This window comes from Rana temporaria, chromosome 4, assembly GCF_905171775.1.
Source record: "Rana temporaria chromosome 4, aRanTem1.1, whole genome shotgun sequence".
NCBI lineage: Eukaryota > Metazoa > Chordata > Amphibia > Anura > Ranidae > Rana > Rana temporaria.
Window position 1 is genome coordinate 124,498,935 of NC_053492.1, and position 24,899 is coordinate 124,523,833.

Here is a 24,899-nt window from a genome sequence, read left to right on the forward strand (position 1 = left end):
CTGGGGCGCTATAACGCTAAAAACAGTGCCTGCAAAGCGCCCTGAAAGAGCAGCTCCATTCGCTACAGTGTGAATGGGTTTATCCAGAGGTTGCTAGGGGTTCCTGGAGAGATAAAAAAAAAAAAAAAAACGCATGCAATTTCTGCCTCTCAGGTGACAATGATTTTTTTAGCTACCTGTAGGCGGGGATTCTTCCGAATGACCCCAAGTGCAAGGCTGCCCATGGGTTGAACGAAAAAAAAAAACTGACCAGATTCCCCCATCCATGCATTTGATGTGGATGCAGTGTCTCTGTATTCTGACAGCAAATAGACTTTTATAGCAGTAGAGCGACTTCTGTACAACCAGCCTGCCCATTTATGAATTAAAATTAGGCTGGTCCCAGCTAAACCACCGAAATAGCAAACCATGTATGGCCAACTTTCCTGATTGGCTCCAGAAGCTGTCCCACTCGGATATACCAGAAAATATATTTACCATGGCCAATATAGTGTACAGTCCACCTTCAGAGTGCAAACGCTACATCCATGTCAAAAAAGGGCTTTTTAAATTCTGTTTTTCTTTTCGATTTCTTAGAATAGAACAGGCAGCAGAGGGCCCAGTATATTTACAGTACTGAAAATTTTACTATAGCAACCACCCAGACTGTCATTTAAAAAAATAAATTAAAAAAAAAACCTGCAATAAGAAAAATGACTGCGAAAAATTGCCGAAAGCAACAAAGTTAGCTTTCCTTTAAAACATTTTGATGGGGTCTAATGGAAGGTCAGACAATAATTTAAAGCACACAGCAATCTCAGTGAGTTACCCATAATTGGCTATGGCTTTCACTGTCCATAGCACATATGCTTAGGAAAACAATTCCTGGAAGGAATTAAAAGGATAGCTATAGTCACAGCATACATTTTCATTGCAATACAGTCAATTGACAGTACAATATAAGCTTACTCAAAAAAATCTCCTTCCCTGTTGCGAGTTCTGCCTGCCAGTCATCTTTCTACAAATGCCTAGATTTCCCTGCTGTTTTACGTTCCATTTCTAAGGACTATATATCCCATGGTACCTTGCTGCCTGCAAGCTGTGATTCCTTTACGATTCCGCCTCCTAAACCTCATGAATTCTGCAACGCCTACTCACAGGGCATAGTGAATACATTTTACCAAAAGTAAACGTGTCAGGGTCATCATGAATTAAGTTTACAAACTTTGAGATTGTTCAGATTAAAATAGGATTAGGCTAGAAATAACTGAAATACAATGTGGAAACAAATATATGGTTTTACATTTTAACCATAGATTCTCTTTAACCACTTAGCGCAAATTGCCGTCATTGTACTTTGACGCTAAAATAGCGTTATGGCATCAAATAGCTGCCATAACCCCAGTATTTGCACAGCGAGTGGCTGACTTTCAGATAAAAGTGGTCTCCGTGGTGGATTCACCGCAAGATCACTTTTATTTGGGGGCGGGAGCCGTCGGTAGCGGCGGAGATGATCGGGTTCCTCTTCCATGACAGGCATGGAGCAGAGTGAGAGAAAGATGGCCCCCAAACCTTTGGATGGCGGAAGTGATGTCAAACGTCACTTCTGCCCAATGGTCTTAAAAGGGGAATCTGCTGGTCTGCACAGAGGTCAGCCTGGTAAGAGAGACTAGATAAAAGGCTTTGGTCTACATACACACGCCATTTCAGCTGCTGGAAAACCAAAGTGAACAACAACTTTAACAATTCATAAATAGTCCAACACAATGGGGGTACCTGGGGCACCTTAGATCTCCTTCACATGGCCGTTGGGTGCATTCGCTGAATTCCAGGGGCAGATCCTTGCAACTGGAATGACTGGTTCATGTAAATAGCAGTGGCTGCTTAGTCTATAAACCAACAACAGCCCGACAGTGGACACCACTGTTTGCTTGTAGCCGCACACCAAGCGTTAAACTGCAGATGTCCAAGCCTGGATGCAGTCAGCGCCATTCAGGCTCAGGTCATCCACAGGTAAACACTTAGGCCTCCTTCGCACAGGCGGACTCAGTCGCTACGGAGTCCGCCTGCTCCCGTCAGCTCAGCGGGAGATCTGTCCGCAGATCTCCGCTGAGCCGACGGATGACAAGCTCCTCTCTGCTCACTGAGCGGGGAGGGGCTTGTCGGGCACCGCTGTGTCCTATGGAGCGATCTGATGAAAACGGACAGCATGTCCTTTTTTTCCAGATCTTACCCGATCCGATCACGTATCCGATCCGCATACGTCTGTTTTTATCGGGTGTCAGCGGACATGTTTCCACTGACATCCGACGCTCCATAGCGATGCATGGAGCGGCCGTTCAGGTCCGTGACAGACCGGCCCGTAGTGTGAATGAGGCCTTAGAGCCGGTTCACACAGGGGCGGCACGACTTGCCGAGTGAAGGCGATCTGTCCACGACTTCAGAGGCGACTTGCAAAATTACTTCTGTATTGAAGTCAATGCAAGTTGCCCCAAAGTCATCCCAAAGTAGTACAGAAACCTTTTTCTAAGTCGAAGCGACTTGAGTCGCTCCTATTAGAATGGTTCCATTGTACAGAATGGAGCGCGACTTGTCAGGTGGCTAAGTCATCTGACGAGTCGCGCCTGTGTGAACCAGCTCTTAGTGTGCAGCTACATGTGAACAATGGTGACCACCATCAGACTGTCTTTGGTTTATAAAGGCTGAGCGTCCACTGCTGTTCGCATAACCGTCATTCCGGCTGCAAAATTATCTGCTGCTGGAATCCAGATGTGCATTTACAATTCAGCAATCAAATTGGGATAACAGCTACTCTGTTACATGTATCCATTCAAATAGAGATAGATAGATAGATATTATTATACAGGATTTATATGGCGCCAACAGTTTGGCATCATATGCATCAAGGTGAAAAAACATCTTACGATCACTGGTCCCCCCAGCCCCCCCATTTTCATTACCTGAGCCCTGGAAAGTCCTGTGTCACGAATGTGCTCTTCCTTTGCTCAGTCTTCTCGGCTCTTCATTGGATGGATTGATAGCAGCGCAGCCATTGGCTTGCGGTGCTGTCAATCAACTCCAAAGACGAGAGGGCCAGGGGTGGGGCCGAGTCCTGTAGTCGGCGGCTACAGACGCCAAATACAGGACTCGGGTGCGCACCCGCAAGGTAACAACTTGGGAGTGTGCTTACCAGAGGGGGTCATCAGGAGCAGGGAGGAGCAGAGACAGCTGCCGAGGGACCCCCAGAAGATGCCGTTCAGGGCCACTCTGTGCAAAATGAGCTGCACAGTGGAGGCAAGTATGACATGTTTGTTATTTAAAATAATAATAATAGTAATTTGAATCTTTAGTATCACTTTAAGAGGGCCCTGCACAGAAGAGCTTACAATCCAATAGGGTGGGGCAGGTGGTACAAAAGATTGGAACTGTGGGGAATGAGCTGATGGATAGATAGATCCATTCACACACACACACACACACACACACACACACAGTTGTGCTTATAAGTTTACATACCCTGGCAGAATTTATGATTTCTTGGCCATTTTTAAAGAGAATATAAAATACCAAAACTTTTTGCACTCATGGTTAGGGTTTGTCTGAAGCCATTTATTATCAATCAACTGTGTTTACTCATTTTAAAATCATAATGGCAACAGAAACTACCCAAATGACCCTGATCAAAAAAGTTTAAATACCCTAGTTCTTAATACAGTGTATTGCCCCCTTTAACATCAATGACAGCCTGAAGTCTTTTGTGGCATTTGTGGATTTGGCTCCATCTTCTCAGATGGTAAACCTGCCCATGCCTCCAGTTCCTGTAAATTCTTGGGCCGTTTTGGATGAACTGCACGTTTGAGATCTCCCCAGAGTGGCTCAATGGTATTAAAGCGGAGGTTCACCGGTAAAATCCTGTTTTTACCCTTAGTCTGATGCTCATTTAGTCTAGGGGAATCGGCTAGTTGTTTTAAAATCCGAGCAGTACTTACTGTTGTAGAGGGCGATCTTCTCCGCCACTTCCGGGTATGGGTCTTCGGGACTGGGCGTTCCTTCTTGATTGACAGTCTTCCGACAGGCTTCCGACGGTCGCATCCATCGCGTCACGGTTTTCCGAAAGTGGCCGAACGTCGGTGCGCAGGCGCAGTATAAAGCCGCACCGACGTTCGGCTTCTTTCGGCTACTCGTGACGCGATGGATGCGACTGTCGGAAGCCTTTCGGAAGACTGTCAATCAAGAAGGAACGCCCACTCCCGAAGACCCATACCCGGAAGTGGCGGAGAAGATCGCCCTCTACAACGGTAAGTAATGCTCGGATTTTAAAACAACTAGCCGATTCCCCTAGACTAAATGAGCATCAGACTAAGGGTAAAAGAGTAAAAAACAGCATTTATCGGTGAACTCCCGCTTTAAGGTCAGGAGACTGAGATGAACCTACACTTTATTCAGCTGTAGCCAATGACAGGTCGACTTGGCCTTGTGTTTTGGATCATTGGCATGTTGGAATGTCCAAGTACGTCCCGTGCGCAGCTTCCTGACTGATGAATGCAAATGGTCCTTCAATGTTTTTGACAACATACTGCATTCATCTTGCCATCAATTTTTACCAATTTGCCTGTGCCTTTGTAGCTCACACATCCCCAAAACATCAGATATCCACCTCTGTTTTGGAGATGTGTGAGCAAAACATGAACCAAGATGACTGTTTTAAACATGGCTTGAACCAATTTAAACATGGCTTGTAAACATTTCTATAAACAAACGTCATGTCGCAAAACATTTTTTAAGCTTAGAGCCAGTCAAAAAAAAAAAAAAAAAGTCCCGAACCTGTAAATCTCTTGCAGCCGTTACCTCTTCCTCAGAAAAGTAGAACAATCCATTCCCTGTACACAAAAGGTTCCATGACTCAAGAGCAGCCACAGTAGAAGTGGCATTCGGTAATCTGATCAAAGACAGAAGATCTCACAGCTAGCTATATACAGCAGGCCCTCTTCCTAAGCCGATACAGTTTATTACATAATATGAAGTTTACAAAGAATACAGAAATGTTACAATACAGTTACATTGTAGCACAAAATAAACAGTCATGTTTCTTTACAGCCACAACATGCCAGGCGCTGAGTGGAGAAGACTGAACCTGGCAGAGGGAATTGGAATGTAAGGAATTTGGAGATTTTCACCATGTTCCCAGATAACATCATTTAGCCTAAGGCTAGCCCTCCGGGTGACTTGGGCTTAGGTGAAGCCTCAGCAATAAGAACCCCCCCCCCCCCCCCCCACCTTCTAAACAGTGCTGTCATCAGTAGTATTTGCCAACTGCCTTCACTCCTTTCCTGCCAGTAGATCTGATTCTTTTGCAGGCATTGCAACATTCAGGAAACCTCAGTCACACGATGCTTACACACAGACACACACACACACACACACACACACACACACACACACACACTACCCTGCTGCTAAACCCATCAGACACAATTCAGTGATTATCATCTCCCTTGGACCCCATTCACACCTTCGCGTTTTGTCGCATGTAGCGCGACGCGAACAAACGCCAGAGGGACGAAAAGCAATGAAAGTCAATGGGGATGGTTCACATCTGAACGCTGATGCGCCTGACGCGCATCGCCTGTAGTCAAAAGAAGTTCTGGACCCTTTTCTGTCGCGCAATACGCGCGATATGCGCGTATTTGAGCGTTTTTGGTTTTCCATTGAAATCAATGTAAAACGCCACATACGCGCGTATTGCGCGACAACAAGCGTTTGCTACAGGCGTTTTGTCAATAGAACTTGTCGCCCATGCAGAAGATTTAAAAAATCTACCAACATAGCAACAAGTGATGAAAAGATGATAGTTTTTCCTATTGGCTAAAAAAAAAACGTCTAAGTACAAAAACGTCGGACAACGCTGTATGCAAACGCGCATATTAGCATGAATACGCGCGAAAAAAACGCCTAAAAAAAACGCCGGAAAACGACGCTATTGCCTACGCCTAGGTGTGAATGCAGCCTTGAAGATGGTTTGTCTGATGCACATGTGGAGTATTTTCTTGTCATTTCCAATAAGTGCTCCGCTTATTATAGACGCACTTCTTTAGGACGAAAGTCTTTCATTTCCATTTTCTCATGTACCTTATAGAGCACTATTACAATTATACTTTAAAGAGACCCTGTTAACTAAAAAAAAACAACAACACACACACACACAATTAAAAGCGCAGGAAAAATAAAATAAAGTATTTTGAATGCTCACCTAATCAGCACTCACACATGTGCATTTCTAGAAACACGCACAGAAAGTGAATGTGAGCGTTTCAGAATTTTTTTTTCAAGATGCGCATCGTGCTTGCACTGGTAATGGCACCCCAAGCGCGTTTAGCAGACGTGTTTTGCAGCATGAAAAACACCAAAAGATGCATTGAGGGGGAAAAAAAACATGTGCCGATTAATGGCTGAAAAAGATTCTGAAGCTTCTTTGGCACGTTTGTTGTGCATAGGGCGCAGTTCCTACTACACTAGGTAAAAATGGGGCTTTACAGCGTTATCCATTCCATAAAGTATTTGTATACTGCCACATCATAGGCTTAAAGAATAACTAAAGAATTACTAAACTTTCCTTATTAATTTTAGATGGAATGGAGAGGGATAAGAATATCTATTAGATTTGTATTGCCGTCTGTCCCCTTTTCAATGATAACTGTAAACAGGACTAATTGAAAGTAAAAAGAAAAATCACAAATTTTGGTTGTCCCCAGGAAAAGTAATAGCAGGGGAATTCTTCCAAAGGGGACACTAGATTTGATGACCTGGGGGTCCCCAAGGGATTCCCTTAATTTGGCTACTGCCACGTACACATGATCGGACATTCCGACATCAAAACTGTGGATTTTTTTCCCCCAACAGATTGTTCGCTCAAACTTGTCTTGCATACACGCGGTCACACAAATGTCGTCGGAAATTCCGAAAGTCAAGAACACGGTGACGTACAACACTTACGAAAAGCCGAGAAAAATGAAGCTCAATGATACCAAGCATGCGTCGAATTGATTCCGAGCATGCGTAGGATTTTTATGCGTTGAATCGGCTACAGACGATCAGAATTTCTGACAAGTACTTTTGTTGTTGGAAAAATTGAGAACCAGCTCTCAAACATTTGTTGTCGGAAATTCCGACAGCAAATGTCCGATGGAGCATAAACACAGTCGGATTTTCCCTAAAAACAAGCTCACATCGAACATTTGCTGTCGGAAATTCCAACCATGTGTACGCGGCATAAGAGATGTACTTGTGTCTCTTTTCCAACCAGACTATGAGCAGAAAAAAAAAACTACTTTGGCTAGTGCTGCAATTTAACAATCCCATTTTACAGGGAGCTCTGAAACATATGGCTCATGTGCAGTGGGAACGGAGAGTTGCAGTCACTCAGTTTACCACTTCTACCAATTATTTACCAAGCACTATTCAGTGAAAATATTTTCTCCCTTGAGTGCTTTGAGCTCTGTCTGATTATCTGGAAAAGCAGCACTAAGAAATGACTTGTAAGGTCATGAAGTGTACACTTTCCATTTGTAAGGGCGCATTCAGGCAGGGGAAGAAGGCCACTTGTCAATGCTTTTGTGTGAGGTCCATGACAATGTTATGCCAGCTGCTGTTAAGCCAAAACAGGGCACAGCAGATGGAAAATAAATTTGAAATTAAATTATTTAAAAGGAACCATGTCAGCCATTGAAATAAATCCACTAGAAGTTCCCTGCAATAAAAAAAAGCTCTTACACTCACCTCTCAGGATCTTCTGCCTTCCTTTCACTCCAGTGCTGTAGCTTCCGTCAGATTCTTCAGATGACTGTGACCCCCACCACAAACTTTGGTTCCATCCTCCAACCTTATGTCAATACAGGACTCGCAACCGGAGCAGGGGTCAAAGGATGGAACCAGAGCACAATGCACAGTGGGGGACATGGCTTTTACCTGTTTTTTTTTTAGCTTTTTGTCTTTTAAGCTACTGACATGGTCACTTTAAAATACATTTCTATTTTTGCAGCCAAATTTGGTTAACATTTTTAGACTTATTGAAGGGGCAGGGATTTTTTGCAAAATCATAATATATCACTCACACGAATTAAAGACAGTGGTTAATAAATTCCAGCCAAAGATAGCTCCAATGAAAAAGTGATAGGAGATGCATTTGGATACATTTGGATACAGTTAGTTTGTCAGTCAAACTCAGACACAAAAAAAATAGCATGGTAATGGAGGGGGTATTACATGCTGGTACTCAAGTGGTTAAAATAGAAGTGAATGCTGCTTGTAGGAGTGTATAAAATAACAGAGACAAGGAGCCAGTAAACATTTCAGAGCTTGTTCCCACAGGTATTCTGCTCCTGTGCATTCCAATTGGAGTGTACTCTGAGGTTTGTTTTCCACAGTCAACAGATCATCCGGCATTTAAAAAAAAAACGTCTGGAAACCGCCAATGCACTTTGCCAAAAACATCAGTTTTTAAAAAATATTTATATTTTACTTAAGATCATCAATTTAAATGTATATGAATTTATTGTTGCCCATTATTGGCACCTTTAGTGCAAGAAAGGTCAAGAAAAATGCAGTCTCTAACCATCTCTTGTATCGTCCTCAGTCTTACTTAAACTTAAACATACTGCCAATAGTATTAGCAAAATTTTAAATTATACTTAACTGATCTGTGTAATGGTTTTGTCCAGAGCAGCCCTGATCCTCTTTTTGGGGGTCCCCAGCTGGCACTGTATGCGCCCCCGCAGAGTGCCCCCAATAGCTAGCCTCTTGCTATTTGGGCACTTGAGCAGGCTCACTTTTTTTTTTATTACAAGTTTAACGGCTTCAGCCCTGGAAGATTTTACCCCCCCCCCTTCCTGAACAGAGCACTTTTTACAATTTGGCACTGCGTCGCTTTAAATGACAGCTGTGCAAAGCTGTACCCAAAACGAAATTTGCGTCTTCCCCCCACAAATACAGTTTTTTTTTTGGTATTTGCTCACCTCTGTGGTTTCAATTTTTTGCACTATAAAACAAAAGAGCGAAAAAAAAAAAAAAAAAAAAAACACCCCACACACAATAACTTACTTTTTGCTATAATAAATATCCCACTTTTTTTTATTTATTTTTTATATTTTTTTATTCCTCAATTTAGGCCGATATGTATTCTTCTAGTTTTTTGTTCTTTTTAAATATCACAATAAGCGCCTATTGATTTGTTTGCACAAAAGTTATATAGAGTGTACAAAATAGGGGGTATAAATGACTTTTCACTTAGCCTGGAACCACAGAGGCTACAGGTCTGTTTACAGTCCTATGGCAAATTAAAAATTTAAATAAATGCTCTACTACTCACCAATAATCCACATCTCAAAAGTAGGTACAAGCCATTCTGAATGGATGTTCCTGGGGAACCAAATGAAAATGCAGTCCAGTCACTACAAGATAGAGGAGGGCTGCTACTCTACCCGGGGGAACTTGTATGACTACAGGTACAACACTCCTGTTTAAAAAGGAGAGAAATTGGCCCAGGAGACATAAGCTGGCTGGGTTGTGCATACACATCTGTCCTCTCTAACCAGCTTTCGTCCTTTCTAGTCTATGGGCATTCACTATCACACAGCTGGTCAAACACTAGGTGCCCAGTTATCAGTGATTGTATACATATCCACTCTTTTCCAATAGCTTATAACAGTCTTAAAGGTAATTACTGTGTATTTTTCAACAAGTACACATTTGTAGTCATTAACATAACACTTGCCTAAAGCCTTTTATTTTTTCCTTTTTATGCACCCATTTGCAGCTTAGAAGCACACATTAGTGGTCACTGAACAAGCAATAAGTCAGCATCCCTACTGAACAGCTACAGAGAAAAGTAATCACAGGATAATGAGTCATTTTAAATTATGTTAAAGCGGAGCTCCGGTCACGTTTTTTTTTTATTTTTTTATTTTTTTTTGGCCATTTAAATATTATGTAGCTAAAGATCCCATTGTAATGCATAAAACATACCACATCGATTTGTAAGTTAATAAAAAAAAAACTTGCCACCTTTACTGTGCTGTACGCTGTGGCAGTTTCAATTCTCTGTGTGGGCAATTGAAGCCCAGTGCATTATTTTTACTATTCCCGGCGAGATGTGCATGCTGGGTAAGCCTTAAATCTCCCGCGTGCGCATTAGAGCGCCACTCGTATCTGCGATTGTTTGTGCCGTTGTCATAACAACGGGCGGCAGCGGTCTCAGTAAAATGCCAGACTCATAGACTTACATTAAATCGTAAAGTGAAAGGGCTGTTTCAGAAATTTCAGAAATTTTTAACTAGTTACTTTCCTGACCAGAACCCAACGATGAAATAACATGGTTCATGTGTTCTGTACATAGTACAAAATGAAGGGGAAACCTGCTACCAACATAGTGCATAAACACAAATGTACATACATTGTGAAACTATAGCATTGAAAATATTGGCCCATTTACCTTAAAGTGTCCATAGCTTGCGTTTCTGAACACAAGCTATGTACACAAAAAACACACACACACACACACACACACACACACACACACACACACACACTACAGCTAAACTGAAACAATCAGAAATGGGCCATAGAATCGACCTTAATTATTTGATACAAGTGACAGCATTGAGGTGATGATCTTAAAAGGGTCTCAAGTGATGAACAGCCACATGGAGGAGCACAGTTGTGGGTCAGCAGCCATAAAATGATGTGCATTCAACATGAGGCCTGCATTCACACGGTGTCACACTTAAAAAATTCAAGTTTTTTGCCCACATTTCTAGATCCGCATAAAACAAATGCAGCAAAACGTGCATCACATCTGCAATGCCATTATTTCCCAATAACACCTCAAACACAGGTAGCAGTCCCTGGATTTGTTGCATAGCTAAATGCGCATTAATGTGGCGTGTGTCACATGTAGACTCGCCCATTCAAGTGACCATACCAAAATGACGCGACGCATCACTCAGGTGTAAATGCCAATCATACACAAAACATGCGGCCCCCACTGGACGGTGTTTTTTTCCATGGGGCCACCACATATTTGTGCATCTCCCAGCGCAGAGACCGAGGTCTCACCGAGGGCCAGTTCTAACGATTAGGACCCGGAACGTCCGATTCAGGGTCACCTGATCGCCTCCAATTGCCCATCACAGTGATCAGTCACTGAAGTTCGCCCCTGTGTTTTGTGTCTCTGAATGGACGAGATATACATGGTCTCTGTCCTTGCAGCTCAAAGAAACCTTGCAGAGATAGGGAAAAAAAAGGATGTTAGTAATAAAGAATGTGATATACCTAGAGTAATTGGCATCCAGGGAAGATACACACAGTCATGGCCAAAAATACTGGCTCGCCTACAGATAATTTACCACTTCGTCCAGAATATTGTTGCAATTACAAATGTTTAGGCATGCTTAGGTTTATTTATTTTGTTTGTATTGGTATGACACAAAAAAGTGGAGAAATGACGATTCAAATTGGACACATTCCACGCAAAAATAAAAAAAAAAAAAAAAAAATTAACTGGACAAAATTATTGGCACCCCCAATTTATTATTTGATTCCTGTAACCATCAATGAGTTTTACACCCACCCACCGTACAGGGCAAATCCTTTTTAGTAATAAAAACTAGACATTTTTATGTCAGTGGAAAATCAGCTCACAGAACCCCATGGTTGAGAAAACTTGCTCTAGTATTCTTCTTTCCTCCTGCCCTGGCAGCTACATAAAATCAGAAGGAATGGGCCTGCAAAAAACAGCAAGTGGAAAGGAGCCGTCTCGGGGAATTGACTTTTCCCTTTTAGCAAAATCAAAAGCTCACTGCAAGTCAATAATTAAAAAAAAAAAAAAAAAAAAAGTATAGAAAGCCTTTGCTAGGAAGCACTTAAAAATAATTTAGTTTTCCTGTGCAAGAATTTCAGCCACATATATTTTCAGGGGTAATACACTAGCAATATTTTTCCTCTTTGAACCAACATTAGCTCAAAAACATCAGGAGGAAAATGGTATGTATACTTTTTATATAAAAGGCGTTGGGGGGGCATATGGAATTGTTCATATACCTAATGTAATCTAACCCAAGAACTAGACGTACCTGATGGGCATGGGAAGTGTCATTGCTGAACCTCGCCCACCATATATCAGTCACAACCTCCAACTGTGTCAAATAAAAATGTTTCAGCTTTAAAACCAACTGCATACAAATGCACAACATTAGCTTGCCAGTTCATTAATCCTCAAATGTATTTTCCTCTTTAATTTAGCAGCGATTACCTAGGCAGACAGCCCAATACTAAATGTGTCCAATACTAGATTATAGAATTCAATGCTGGACAGGTTCCAGTAGCCACTTTGCTAAAAAAAAAAAAAAAAAAAAAAAAGAGGAAGCAGCACCAGGCACCCAGCATTTTGAATTTCATCCGATTCCTGATGGCTAGTGTACAGGGTTGCCAACTTTCAGTAAATTTACAAACAGTTTGTAAAATCTATAATTGTTGCATCTGATAATGAATGTCAGTTACAGACATGCAGCCTACATGTCCGTAATGGACAATCAAGGACAAATGCAAAAAGTACAGATTTTACAAACTGTTCGTAAATTATTTACTGAAAGTTGGCAACCCTGCTAGTGTATGGCCCTGCCAGACTGCTCCATTTGACAAAAGTCAATTGTTTAATCAACTTTTGTGGAAGAAGGCTGTTGGAAAATGGTCAGATTTACTGTCCCATCCCCCCCCCCCCCCCCCGAGCTTCCTCCACTCCGTAACCGGTCCCATGAAGCTCTGTTGGATGCACTCTGCACTTTATAAATCCAATAATAATAATAATAATAATAATAATAATAATAATAATATGTCAAACAGTTTGCATAGCACTTTACATTATAAAAGGAAGACAGCAAGGGGTTGTAAACTCTGATACACCACTTGTATCTACAGGTAAGCCTATAATAAGTCTTAACTGTAGGTACTGTAAATATCTCCTAAATTTGAGTTTAGGAGATATTCACTATATATGCTGTTGCTGACATCATTGGAGCATGCACACTGAAGAAACGGCCCGCTGGTGGAGTTTTTCAGGCCCGTGCCATGACCGATGCTCCCGCACGTGAGGGAGCATCATCATCGCAGCTCTGGGGCCCGTGAACCCGGAAGTAACTCTGGTTACCATCCGTCAATCGGATTAAAACTGTTTCCATCCCTCTGAATTTAGCAAAGCGGACATGTCACCGCTGACATCCATCGCTCCAGAGAACTGCATGGAGCATCCGTTCATGTCAAATTTTTTGCTCAATGGAGTGTGGAAGAGTTAGAACCTCTTAGGTTTTTATCTGCCATCCAGGGCTTCATTTGAAAGAAAGATTTATGCCCAATTCCTGTCCTGCTGACATTTTACAAGACAGGAAATGAGAAACTCTCCAACAGCATCACAGGCCGAAATAAAAGTGCTTTATTTTGTAGAAGATTAGGGGAAGACTAGAGCTTGTGCAAGTGTCTCCTGCTGCAGTTTTTCCCCTCACTTCCTGTCTGGTGAAACCATTGTGGAAGGGAGTGTAAATCCCTCCAGATGTAAGAACCTGCCAGGAGTTCTTATCTTTCCCCCACTCTGTCCAAAAGTTGAAGTAGTCTCTGATAGGTCATACACTTTTTTTTTTATGTCCAGCTCACAACTAACTCCTTTCCTTCATGGGACTTCCCGTCTCCAAATTAAGATTTTATGTCTTGTTGAAAAGAAGAAGTGTTTGGAGGAAGCAAGACAGGAGGAGTGAAGAGAGGAAGATGATAAGCAATTTGTAACACCACCTCATCCTGTGTGACACAGGATTTATTACCGACGCAAGTATTTTTATACACACTCAGCTATGACAGACATTCTGTGAGGGGAAATCTCTGACAATACATCCAAGGGATGTTTTCCCCCCCTTTCCAAACATCTATGTTGGCAAGTAAGCCAGCTAAACCTCAAGTCTAGTGGCCACAGAATCCACATCCTTCTTATTTCACCAGATAAAAGGCTGGAATGGTTAACGGGGAAAAGAGTCACAATATTTTTTCGGAAACTCGATTTTCTTCCTTCCAAAAAAAAATAAAAAAATATATAAAAATAATAATAATTCTATCACAACTTTAACTCACTAAAGACAATCGTTCAACAAATGAAGTGTTGCAGTTCACCGATTAGACCGTGTAACAAGATTTCCCTCAATCTGGATTCAGCAACAGTCAGCTAAAGGAAACTGGCCATGCCAGAAATGAGGAAGAACACCATTGTTGACTTATTTTCGAAAAATGCTAGTTGCCTGGCTGTCACACATCAAGCGGAACCATAATAAAGTTTATTTTTTTGGGAACATCACTTTGCCATCACATCACAGTCAAATTGCCATCTTATGTTTGGATGGCTGCTGGTTACTGTTGAAAGCCCATCTGATGATGGATACTGCAGACACCCCTCTCCTTCCGGCAGAGCAGCCGAGTAGCTTTAGCACTCACACAGTAAAGGATTGCATTATGTAGAAGCCCATCTTTTCACCAAAAGCCTTGTAATCTTTTCAGAGATGGCAATGCATTCTGTTAAATGGACGAGAGAAGAGATGGGGATAATGGACAGGATCTCCCCTCATCCATTCACAAAACACCTAGCATTCTTTGAAAAAGACAAGGTTTTTGGTGAACAGATAAGGGGAGAGGAGGGGTGGCTTGGCTATACAACATAATTCTTTACTGTATGAACTGTTTTAGACTGCATTACAATACAGTGATCCCTGCAAGTCAATACCTTTACAGGAGAAGTATGTCCCCTGGGGATCACAGGACTGGTTTGTTTTGCACTCCTGTGGCCTGCTGATGTCACTGAGCCGGTCCAAACTTTGGAAAGATTCCAACTTTACAGTCGTGATCCAACCAGATGCCTGGATTGGCAGCTGGCTCAGTCAGCTGCTGGGAGACCGGGCTAGCGGCTCCCACCCCTCCACCACCCAGTGTGGTGTCCAGTGATTGCTGGAGAGCCAGTGACTGAACAGTCGCTGCACTTTTCTCAAAGACAGAGAACTAAGCGAACAGCAGTCTTTATTCGCTCAGTTCTCAGTCTACAAAGCAGCGAGGAACAGATGCAGCAGTGGATCGATGCTGCATCCACCTAGGGGAGTGTTTTTTGTTAAGCCATACTTCTCGTTTGTGTATCAACACACATTACCGTATCTGTGGAGATGAAACACCAATCTGAATACTGCAGGTTTCCATTCATAAGCTAGCAAATTATTCCCCCTCACTAAAGGGTAACATAACATTAAAAAAATAATAATAATAATAATAATAATAATAATAATAATAATAATAATAATAATAATAATAATCAAAAATAATTGCTTATTATACTGAATTTATTAAAAATACAGATAGAAATTTATAAAGGCACCTATTTTTAGGATAAAATGTAATTGAGAATGCACCGTAAGCCAAGTTCACACTTGCAATGACATACATGCATGCATATGCTACTTGTAAACACATAACAATGCATGCAATGATTGTAAATGGGATACTTCACACAGTACCTTTACCTGCATTTAGTTGCGTTTATAGACGGATGTGTGTCCAGGGGCACATTACATACTAAACATGTGGGAAGCATATTGTTTGTTTACATGGCCTAGATCATGTCTCCTGTGTTCAAATAAACCGAATACAGGAGGCCGGTGTGAATACTTGAACAGGAAACGATTTCCTACATTTGTAGCTTAATCAATAATGGCTATTGCCATCATAAATAATAAACAAGGTGCATTTAGAAAATGTTTTCCCCCATAGCAGTCACTTGTTTACACAACACAGAGAATCAATACTGCTGGCAACAAACACAATAATGGATGGCCAAAGAGGCAAACACCAGTGAATAGCTGAAGGGTATACAAATCCTGAGCAAGAATACACAGAGTTCTACGTGTGTAAACACATACATCTCGCCTTCCTGGAGCTGGAAAGATATAAATATAAAACTGGATAGGAGCCGACACTGACATTCCACCTATACACTTCATTAGATGACAATGATTACAGTGACACAATACACATACAGGGAAAGATGGGTACACCGAGCACAGCGGGCCCCCACGACACACACTCAACACTGTCATACCAGCCCATCACTGATACAGGTAAACAAGTCTTCTGCATAATTGGTGGCCTTGCCTTCTACTACCTTCTCATGGATGTGAATTGCAACATTGTCTCATGATAATAGGTCATCCCTGTATATCTAATTATCTTCCCAAAGGAGTGACGCATAGAAAAATGTCACAATCTGTCTGAGAAGCCTCTGCTAGAAGCTGCCATCCCCTGACCCCTGGACTCCTTTATAGTTCTGGGGAGAAGCAAATTGGTTCATCTGAAAGTGGAACTTTACATCATAGTCAGCAGCCAGTCCAGGGATCCCCACTTTTCTCTGGGAACCTCCCCCGTCATGGATCAGATTGATTCATTCATTTTGATGGCGCTGGCCAATCAAAATAGATCTGGTCTGTCCTGTAAGTGCTGCACAAAGAGTATTTCAAAATCCATGGACCAGCTGTTTGGACACTGACATGTCAACATTCCTGGGAGGCAAGTACAGCACTAGGGGTGGTGGGAAGGGTGTACAGTGTTACTTCACATTGTTTACCTTTACAGAAAAATGACAAACACCTCAAAGTAAAGTAATGACAAATGTGGGAGACACAAGCTGAGCTGGTCAGAGGAAAGCATGTCAGGATGATCGGTAGATCCAGAGGCAGATAATACATCCCCCACATGTGCTCTGAAGGTGGAGCGGCCATCACCATCATCTCACTGTCCCCTTCAATTACACAGCTGGAGGATCAAAACAGACCGGGGAGGCTGGACATATACATAAAATTCATCTCTCTGGATCTACTGATCATGGTGACCCTCCTAGACTGGAGTGCCAGTCTCATCCAACCCACTTCCTGCCATCCCAGGGTGTCATGGACACACCAACCAGGGGGCGTGTCATGTCCCTGGATCTCCCACTGAGAAGAGGACACAGGACATGAAGTGACCAGGGAACTCAGAGACATAAGGAGCCTACACTCAACCTGGAGCTTCACTACCCATCCCAGGAATCAGAGGACGGCAGCTTCCTTCAGTGGCTTCTCAGGCCTCGTACACACGGCCGAGGAACTCGACGTGCCAAACACGTCAAGTTCCTCGGCGAGTTCAGGGATGAAGCCGACGAGGAGCTCGGCGGGCCACCTTCTCCCATAGAACAACGAGAAAATAGAGAACATGTTCTCTATTTTCTCGACGAGTTCCTCGGCGGCTCCATCGGGCCAAAAGTGTACACACGACAGAGTTTCTCGGCAGAATCCGGCTCTGACCGAGTTTCTCGCCGAATTCTGCCGAGAAACTCTGTCGTGTGTACGAGGCCTCACACGGTCTTTCGCTGCTTGCCAGATTTGAAATCCAGACCCACCTGTGTGATGTTAGAGTGTAAGCTCTCTGGACAAGGCACGGATGTCAGTGCTGTGTTTACTATGTAACCAGTATAGAGGAAGAGATCTGATACCAAATACCCTGAAAAAGGAGGACATCACCCCCCTCCAGTTACAGAGCATTACACCCTCTGGACATTCATCAAGACCAATACCCCCCCCCCCCCCAGGATTGTCACACTACACAGGGACTGCTGACACTTGTGGTGCCCCCCCCCCCTGACACAATGTAAGGAGTGCTGACACTTGTGGTGCCCCCCTCATACAATACACAAGGAGTGCTGACACTTGTGGTGCCCCCCCCCTCACACAATGCACAAGGAGCGCTGACACTTGTGGTGCCCCCCCCCCCTCACACAATGCACAAGGAGCGCTGACACTTGTGGTGCCCCCCCCCTCACACAATGCACAAGGAGTGCTGACACTTGTGGTGCCCCCCCCCTCACACAATACACAAGGAGTGCTGACACTTGTGGTGCCCCCCCCCCCCTCACACAATACACAAGGAGTGCTGACACTTGTGGTGCCCCCCCTCACACAATACACAAGGAGTGCTGACACTTGTGGTGCCCCCCCCTCACACAATACACAAGGAGTGCTGACACTTGTGGTGCCCCCCCTCACACAATACACAAGGAGTGCTGACACTTGTGGTGCCCCCCCTCACACAATACACAAGGAGTGCTGACACTTGTGGTGCCCCCCTCACACAAGGAGTGCTGACACTTGTGGTGCCCCCCCTCACACAATACACAAGGAGTGCTGACACTTGTGGTGCCCCCCCTCACACAATGTACATGGAGTGCTGACACTTGTGGTGCCCCCCCCCTCACACAATACACAAGGAGCGCTGACACTTGTGGTGCCCCCCCTCACACAATACACAAGGAGTGCTGACACTTGTGGTGCCCCCCTCACACAAGGAGTGCTGACACTTGTGGTGCCCCCCCTCACACAATACACAAGGAGTGCTGACACTTGTGGTGCCCCCCCCCACACAATGTACATGGAGTGCTGACACTTGTGGTGCCCCCCCCCTCACACAATACACAAGGAGCGCTGACACTTGTGGTGCCCCCCCTCACACAATGTACATGGAGTGCTGACACTTGTGGTGCCCCCCCTCACACAATACACAAGGAGTGCTGACACTTGTGGTGCCCCCCCTCACACAATGCACAAGGAGCGCTGACACTTGTGGTGCCCCCCCTCACACAATACACAAGGAGTGCTGACACTTGTGGTGCCCCCCTCACACAATATACAAGGAGTGCTGACACTTGTGGTGCCCCCCTCACACAATACACAAGGAGTGCTGACACTTGTGGTGCCCCCCCCTCACACAATACACAAGGAGTGCTGATACTTGTGGTGCCCCCCCCCCCTCACACAATACACAAGGAGTGCTGATACTTGTGGTGCCCCCCCCCTCACACAATGTACATGGAGTGCTGACACTTGTGGTGCCCCCCCCTCACACAATACACAAGGAGTGCTGATACTTGTGGTGCCCCCCCCCCTCACACAATACACAAGGAGTGCTGATACTTGTGGTGCCCCCCCCCCCTCACACAATGTACATGGAGTGCTGACACTTGTGGTGCCCCCACGACACAATGTACAAGGAGTGCTGACACTTGTGGTGCCCCCCTCACACAATGCACAAGGAGGGCTGACACTTGTGGTGCCCCCCCCTCACACAATACACAAGGAGTGCTGATACTTGTGGTGCCCCCCCCCTCACACAATATACAAGGAGTGCTGACACTTGTGGTGCCCCCACGACACAATGTACAAGGAGTGCTGACACTTGTGGTGCCCCCCTCACACAATACACAAGGAGTGCTGACACTTGTGGTGCCCCCCCCCTCACACAATACACAAGGAGTGCTGATACTTGTGGTGCCCCCCCCTCACACAATACACAAGGAGTGCTGACACTTGTGGTGCCCCCCCCTCACACAATACACAAGGAGTGCTGACACTTGTGGTGCCCCCCCCTCACACAATACACAAGGAGTGCTGATACTTGTGGTGCCCCCCCCTCACACAATACACAAGGAGTGCTGACACTTGTGGTGCCCCCCCCCCCCTCACACAATACACAAGGAGTGCTGACACTTGTGGTGCCCCCCCTCACACAATGCACAAGGAGTGCTGACACTTGTGGTGCCCCCCCTCACACAATACACAAGGAGTGCTGACACTTGTGGTGCCCCCCTCACACAAGGAGTGCTGACACTTGTGGTGCCCCCCCTCACACAATACACAAGGAGTGCTGACACTTGTGGTGCCCCCCCTCACACAATGTACATGGAGTGCTGACACTTGTGGTGCCCCCCCCCTCACACAATACACAAGGAGCGCTGACACTTGTGGTGCCCCCCCTCCCACAATGTACATGGAGTGCTGACACTTGTGGTGCCCCCCCTCCCCCAATACACAAGGAGTGCTGACACTTGTGGTGCCCCCCTCACACAATATACAAGGAGTGCTGACACTTGTGGTGCCCCCCTCACACAATACACAAGGAGTGCTGACACTTGTGGTGCCCCCCCCTCACACAATACACAAGGAGTGCTGATACTTGTGGTGCCCCCCCCCTCACACAATACACAAGGAGTGCTGATACTTGTGGTGCCCCCCCCCCTCACACAATGTACATGGAGTGCTGACACTTGTGGTGCCCCCCCCCCTCACACAATACACAAGGAGTGCTGATACTTGTGGTGCCCCCACGACACAATGTACAAGGAGTGCTGACACTTGTGGTGCCCCCCCCCTCACACAATACACAAGGAGTGCTGACACTTGTGGTGCCCCCCTCACACAAGGAGTGCTGACACTTGTGGTGCCCCCCTCACACAATACACAAGGAGTGCTGACACTTGTGGTGCCCCCCCCTCACACAATACACAAGGAGTGCTGACACTTGTGGTGCCCCCCCCCCTCACACAATACACAAGGAGTGCTGATACTTGTGGTGCCCCCCCCCCTCACACAATGTACATGGAGTGCTGACACTTGTGGTGCCCCCACGACACAATGTACAAGGAGTGCTGACACTTGTGGTGCCCCCCTCACACAATACACAAGGAGTGCTGACACTTGTGGTGCCCCCCCCTCACACAATACACAAGGAGTGCTGATACTTGTGGTGCCCCCCCCCTCACACAATATACAAGGAGTGCTGACACTTGTGGTGCCCCCACGACACAATGTACAAGGAGTGCTGACACTTGTGGTGCCCCCCTCACACAATACACAAGGAGTGCTGATACTTGTGGTGCCCCCCCCTCACACAATACACAAGGAGTGCTGACACTTGTGGTGCCCCCCCCCCCCTCACACAATACACAAGGAGTGCTGACACTTGTGGTGCCCCCCCTCACACAATGCACAAGGAGTGCTGACACTTGTGGTGCCCCCCCTCACACAATACACAAGGAGTGCTGACACTTGTGGTGCCCCCCTCACACAAGGAGTGCTGACACTTGTGGTGCCCCCCCTCACACAATACACAAGGAGTGCTGACACTTGTGGTGCCCCCCCTCACACAATGTACATGGAGTGCTGACACTTGTGGTGCCCCCCCCCTCACACAATACACAAGGAGCGCTGACACTTGTGGTGCCCCCCCTCACACAATGTACATGGAGTGCTGACACTTGTGGTGCCCCCCTCACACAATGCACAAGGAGCGCTGACACTTGTGGTGCCCCCCCTCACACAATACACAAGGAGTGCTGACACTTGTGGTGCCCCCCTCACACAATATACAAGGAGTGCTGACACTTGTGGTGCCCCCCTCACACAATACACAAGGAGTGCTGACACTTGTGGTGCCCCCCCCCTCACACAATACACAAGGAGTGCTGATACTTGTGGTGCCCCCCCCCCTCACACAATACACAAGGAGTGCTGATACTTGTGGTGCCCCCCCCCCCTCACACAATGTACATGGAGTGCTGACACTTGTGGTGCCCCCCCCCCTCACACAATACACAAGGAGTGCTGATACTTGTGGTGCCCCCCCCCCCTCACACAATGTACATGGAGTGCTGACACTTGTGGTGCCCCCACGACACAATGTACAAGGAGTGCTGACACTTGTGGTGCCCCCCTCACACAATACACAAGGAGTGCTGACACTTGTGGTGCCCCCCCCTCACACAATACACAAGGAGTGCTGATACTTGTGGTGCCCCCCCCCTCACACAATATACAAGGAGTGCTGACACTTGTGGTGCCCCCACGACACAATGTACAAGGAGTGCTGACACTTGTGGTGCCCCCCTCACACAATACACAAGGAGTGCTGACACTTGTGGTGCCCCCCCCCTCACACAATACACAAGGAGTGCTGATACTTGTGGTGCCCCCCCCTCACACAATACACAAGGAGTGCTGACACTTGTGGTGCCCCCCCCTCACACAATACACAAGGAGTGCTGACACTTGTGGTGCCCCCCCCTCACACAATACACAAGGAGTGCTGATACTTGTGGTGCCCCCCCCTCACACAATACACAAGGAGTGCTGACACTTGTGGTGCCCCCCCCCCCTCACACAATACACAAGGAGTGCTGACACTTGTGGTGCCCCCCCTCACACAATGCACAAGGAGTGCTGACACTTGTGGTGCCCCCCCTCACACAATACACAAGGAGTGCTGACACTTGTGGTGCCCCCCTCACACAAGGAGTGCTGACACTTGTGGTGCCCCCCCTCACACAATACACAAGGAGTGCTGACACTTGTGGTGCCCCCCCTCACACAATGTACATGGAGTGCTGACACTTGTGGTGCCCCCCCCCCTCACACAATACACAAGGAGCGCTGACACTTGTGGTGCCCCCCCTCACACAATGTACATGGAGTGCTGACACTTGTGGTGCCCCCCCTCACACAATACACAAGGAGTGCTGACACTTGTGGTGCCCCCCTCACACAATATACAAGGAGTGCTGACACTTGTGGTGCCCCCCTCACACAATACACAAGGAGTGCTGACACTTGTGGTGCCCCCCCCTCACACAATACACAAGGAGTGCTGATACTTGTGGTGCCCCCCCCCCCTCACACAATGTACATGGAGTGCTGACACTTGTGGTGCCCCCACGACACAATGTACAAGGAGTGCTGACACTTGTGGTGCCCCCCCCACACAATACACAAGGAGTGCTGACACTTGTGGTGCCCCCCCCCCACACAATACACAAGGAGTGCTGATACTTGTGGTGCCCCCCCCCCCTCACACAATGTACATGGAGTGCTGACACTTGTGGTGCCCCCCCCCCCCCCACAATACACAAGGAGTGCTGATACTTGTGGTGCCCCCCCCCCCCTCACACAATGTACATGGAGTGCTGACACTTGTGGTGCCCCCACGACACAATGTACAAGGAGTGCTGACACTTGTGGTGCCCCCCTCACACAATACACAAGGAGTGCTGACACTTGTGGTGCCCCCCCTCACACAATGCACAAGGAGTGCTGACACTTGTGGTGCCCCCCCTCACACAATACACAAGGAGTGCTGACACTTGTGGTGCCCCCCTCACACAAGGAGTGCTGACACTTGTGGTGCCCCCCCTCACACAATACACAAGGAGTGCTGACACTTGTGGTGCCCCCCCTCACACAATGTACATGGAGTGCTGACACTTGTGGTGCCCCCCCTCACACAATACACAAGGAGTGCTGACACTTGTGGTGCCCCCCTCACACAATATACAAGGAGTGCTGACACTTGTGGTGCCCCCCTCACACAATACACAAGGAGTGCTGACACTTGTGGTGCCCCCCCCTCACACAATACACAAGGAGTGCTGATACTTGTGGTGCCCCCCCCCTCACACAATACACAAGGAGTGCTGATACTTGTGGTGCCCCCCCCCCCTCACACAATGTACATGGAGTGCTGACACTTGTGGTGCCCCCCCCCCTCACACAATACACAAGGAGTGCTGACACTTGTGGTGCCCCCCCCCCTCACACAATGTACATGGAGTGCTGACACTTGTGGTGCCCCCACGACACAATGTACAAGGAGTGCTGACACTTGTGGTGCCCCCCTCACACAATACACAAGGAGTGCTGACACTTGTGGTGCCCCCCCCCTCACACAATACACAAGGAGTGCTGATACTTGTGGTGCCCCCCCCCCCTCACACAATATACAAGGAGTGCTGACACTTGTGGTGCCCCCACGACACAATGTACAAGGAGTGCTGACACTTGTGGTGCCCCCCTCACACAATACACAAGGAGTGCTGACACTTGTGGTGCCCCCCCCTCACACAATACACAAGGAGTGCTGATACTTGTGGTGCCCCCCCCCTCACACAATATACAAGGAGTGCTGACACTTGTGGTGCCCCCACGACACAATGTACAAGGAGTGCTGACACTTGTGGTGCCCCCCTCACACAATACACAAGGAGTGCTGACACTTGTGGTGCCCCCCCTCACACAATGCACAAGGAGTGCTGACATTTGTGGTGCCCCCCCCTCACACAATACACAAGGAGTGCTGACACTTGTGGTGCCCCCCTTACACAATGTACAAGGAGTGCTGACACTTGTGGTGCCCCCCCCCCTCACACAATGTACAAGGAGTGCTGACACTTGTGGTGCCCCCCCCCTCACACAATGTACAAGGAGTGCTGACACTTGTGGTGCCCCCCCTCACACAATGCACAAGGAGTGCTGACACTTGTGGTGCCCCCATGATGATGTTCTTGTATTATCTCGCACACGTAGGGTGAGCTCACAGCCCGGACACTGGCAGAGTTCTCTCCTCAGTTCATGGAGAGAGCATAAATTGGCAGTCTAGACACCCACACACAACGTCCACAGATAACTACACACCGGTACTTACCGGAGCTACCGAGACTGGAGCAAAAGTCTGTGCGCGCCCCCGCTCTACGAAAAGGGTTCACAGAGCGCGCCGCCGCCTCAGCCGGCTGCTTAGAAGGCGCGCCCCCGTCCTCCGCCTCACACTTGTTAGTATCACTGCTTCCTACTCCGGTATTCCCCCTCCTCTTCACACTGCTATCCCGTCCGCTCTACCGCAACGCGCTACCTCTGCTCATTACCCAGGGAAGGACACGCCCCTTCACTGCCCCTTCTCGTTACACAGGCGCCAAGAAACGCCCCTCCGTCGCCTCTTCTCATTACATAATGCAAACCACGCCTCTTCCTAGCCCACAGAACGGACAGCCGCATACAGAAAGAAGCAGTTGCTTCATTAATGCAACCATTTCCTTACTTCATTGTGTATGATACAGGACACAACCCCTCCTTGTTACCTTTCTTCTTCACGTACAATGCAAGACATTCCTCCCTCTTCGATGTACAGTACATATTTCCGCCCTTCATATTCCACAAGTCACGCCC

The 24,899-nt window shown here is 46.6% G+C and overlaps 1 protein-coding gene across 1 annotated transcript in view; it reads right to left on the bottom strand.

Moving 5' to 3' along the window:
• The window catches only part of PIK3CB (phosphatidylinositol-4,5-bisphosphate 3-kinase catalytic subunit beta), a 266,552-nt gene extending 241,937 nt beyond the window's left edge, over window positions 1-24,615 (bottom strand). Inside the window, exon 1 of the mRNA XM_040349021.1 lies at window positions 24,382-24,615. The gene's annotated coding sequence lies outside the window, so the exon portion shown is untranslated. The remainder of the gene's footprint in view (window positions 1-24,381) is intronic.
• Window positions 24,616-24,899: the final 284 nt, after the last annotated feature.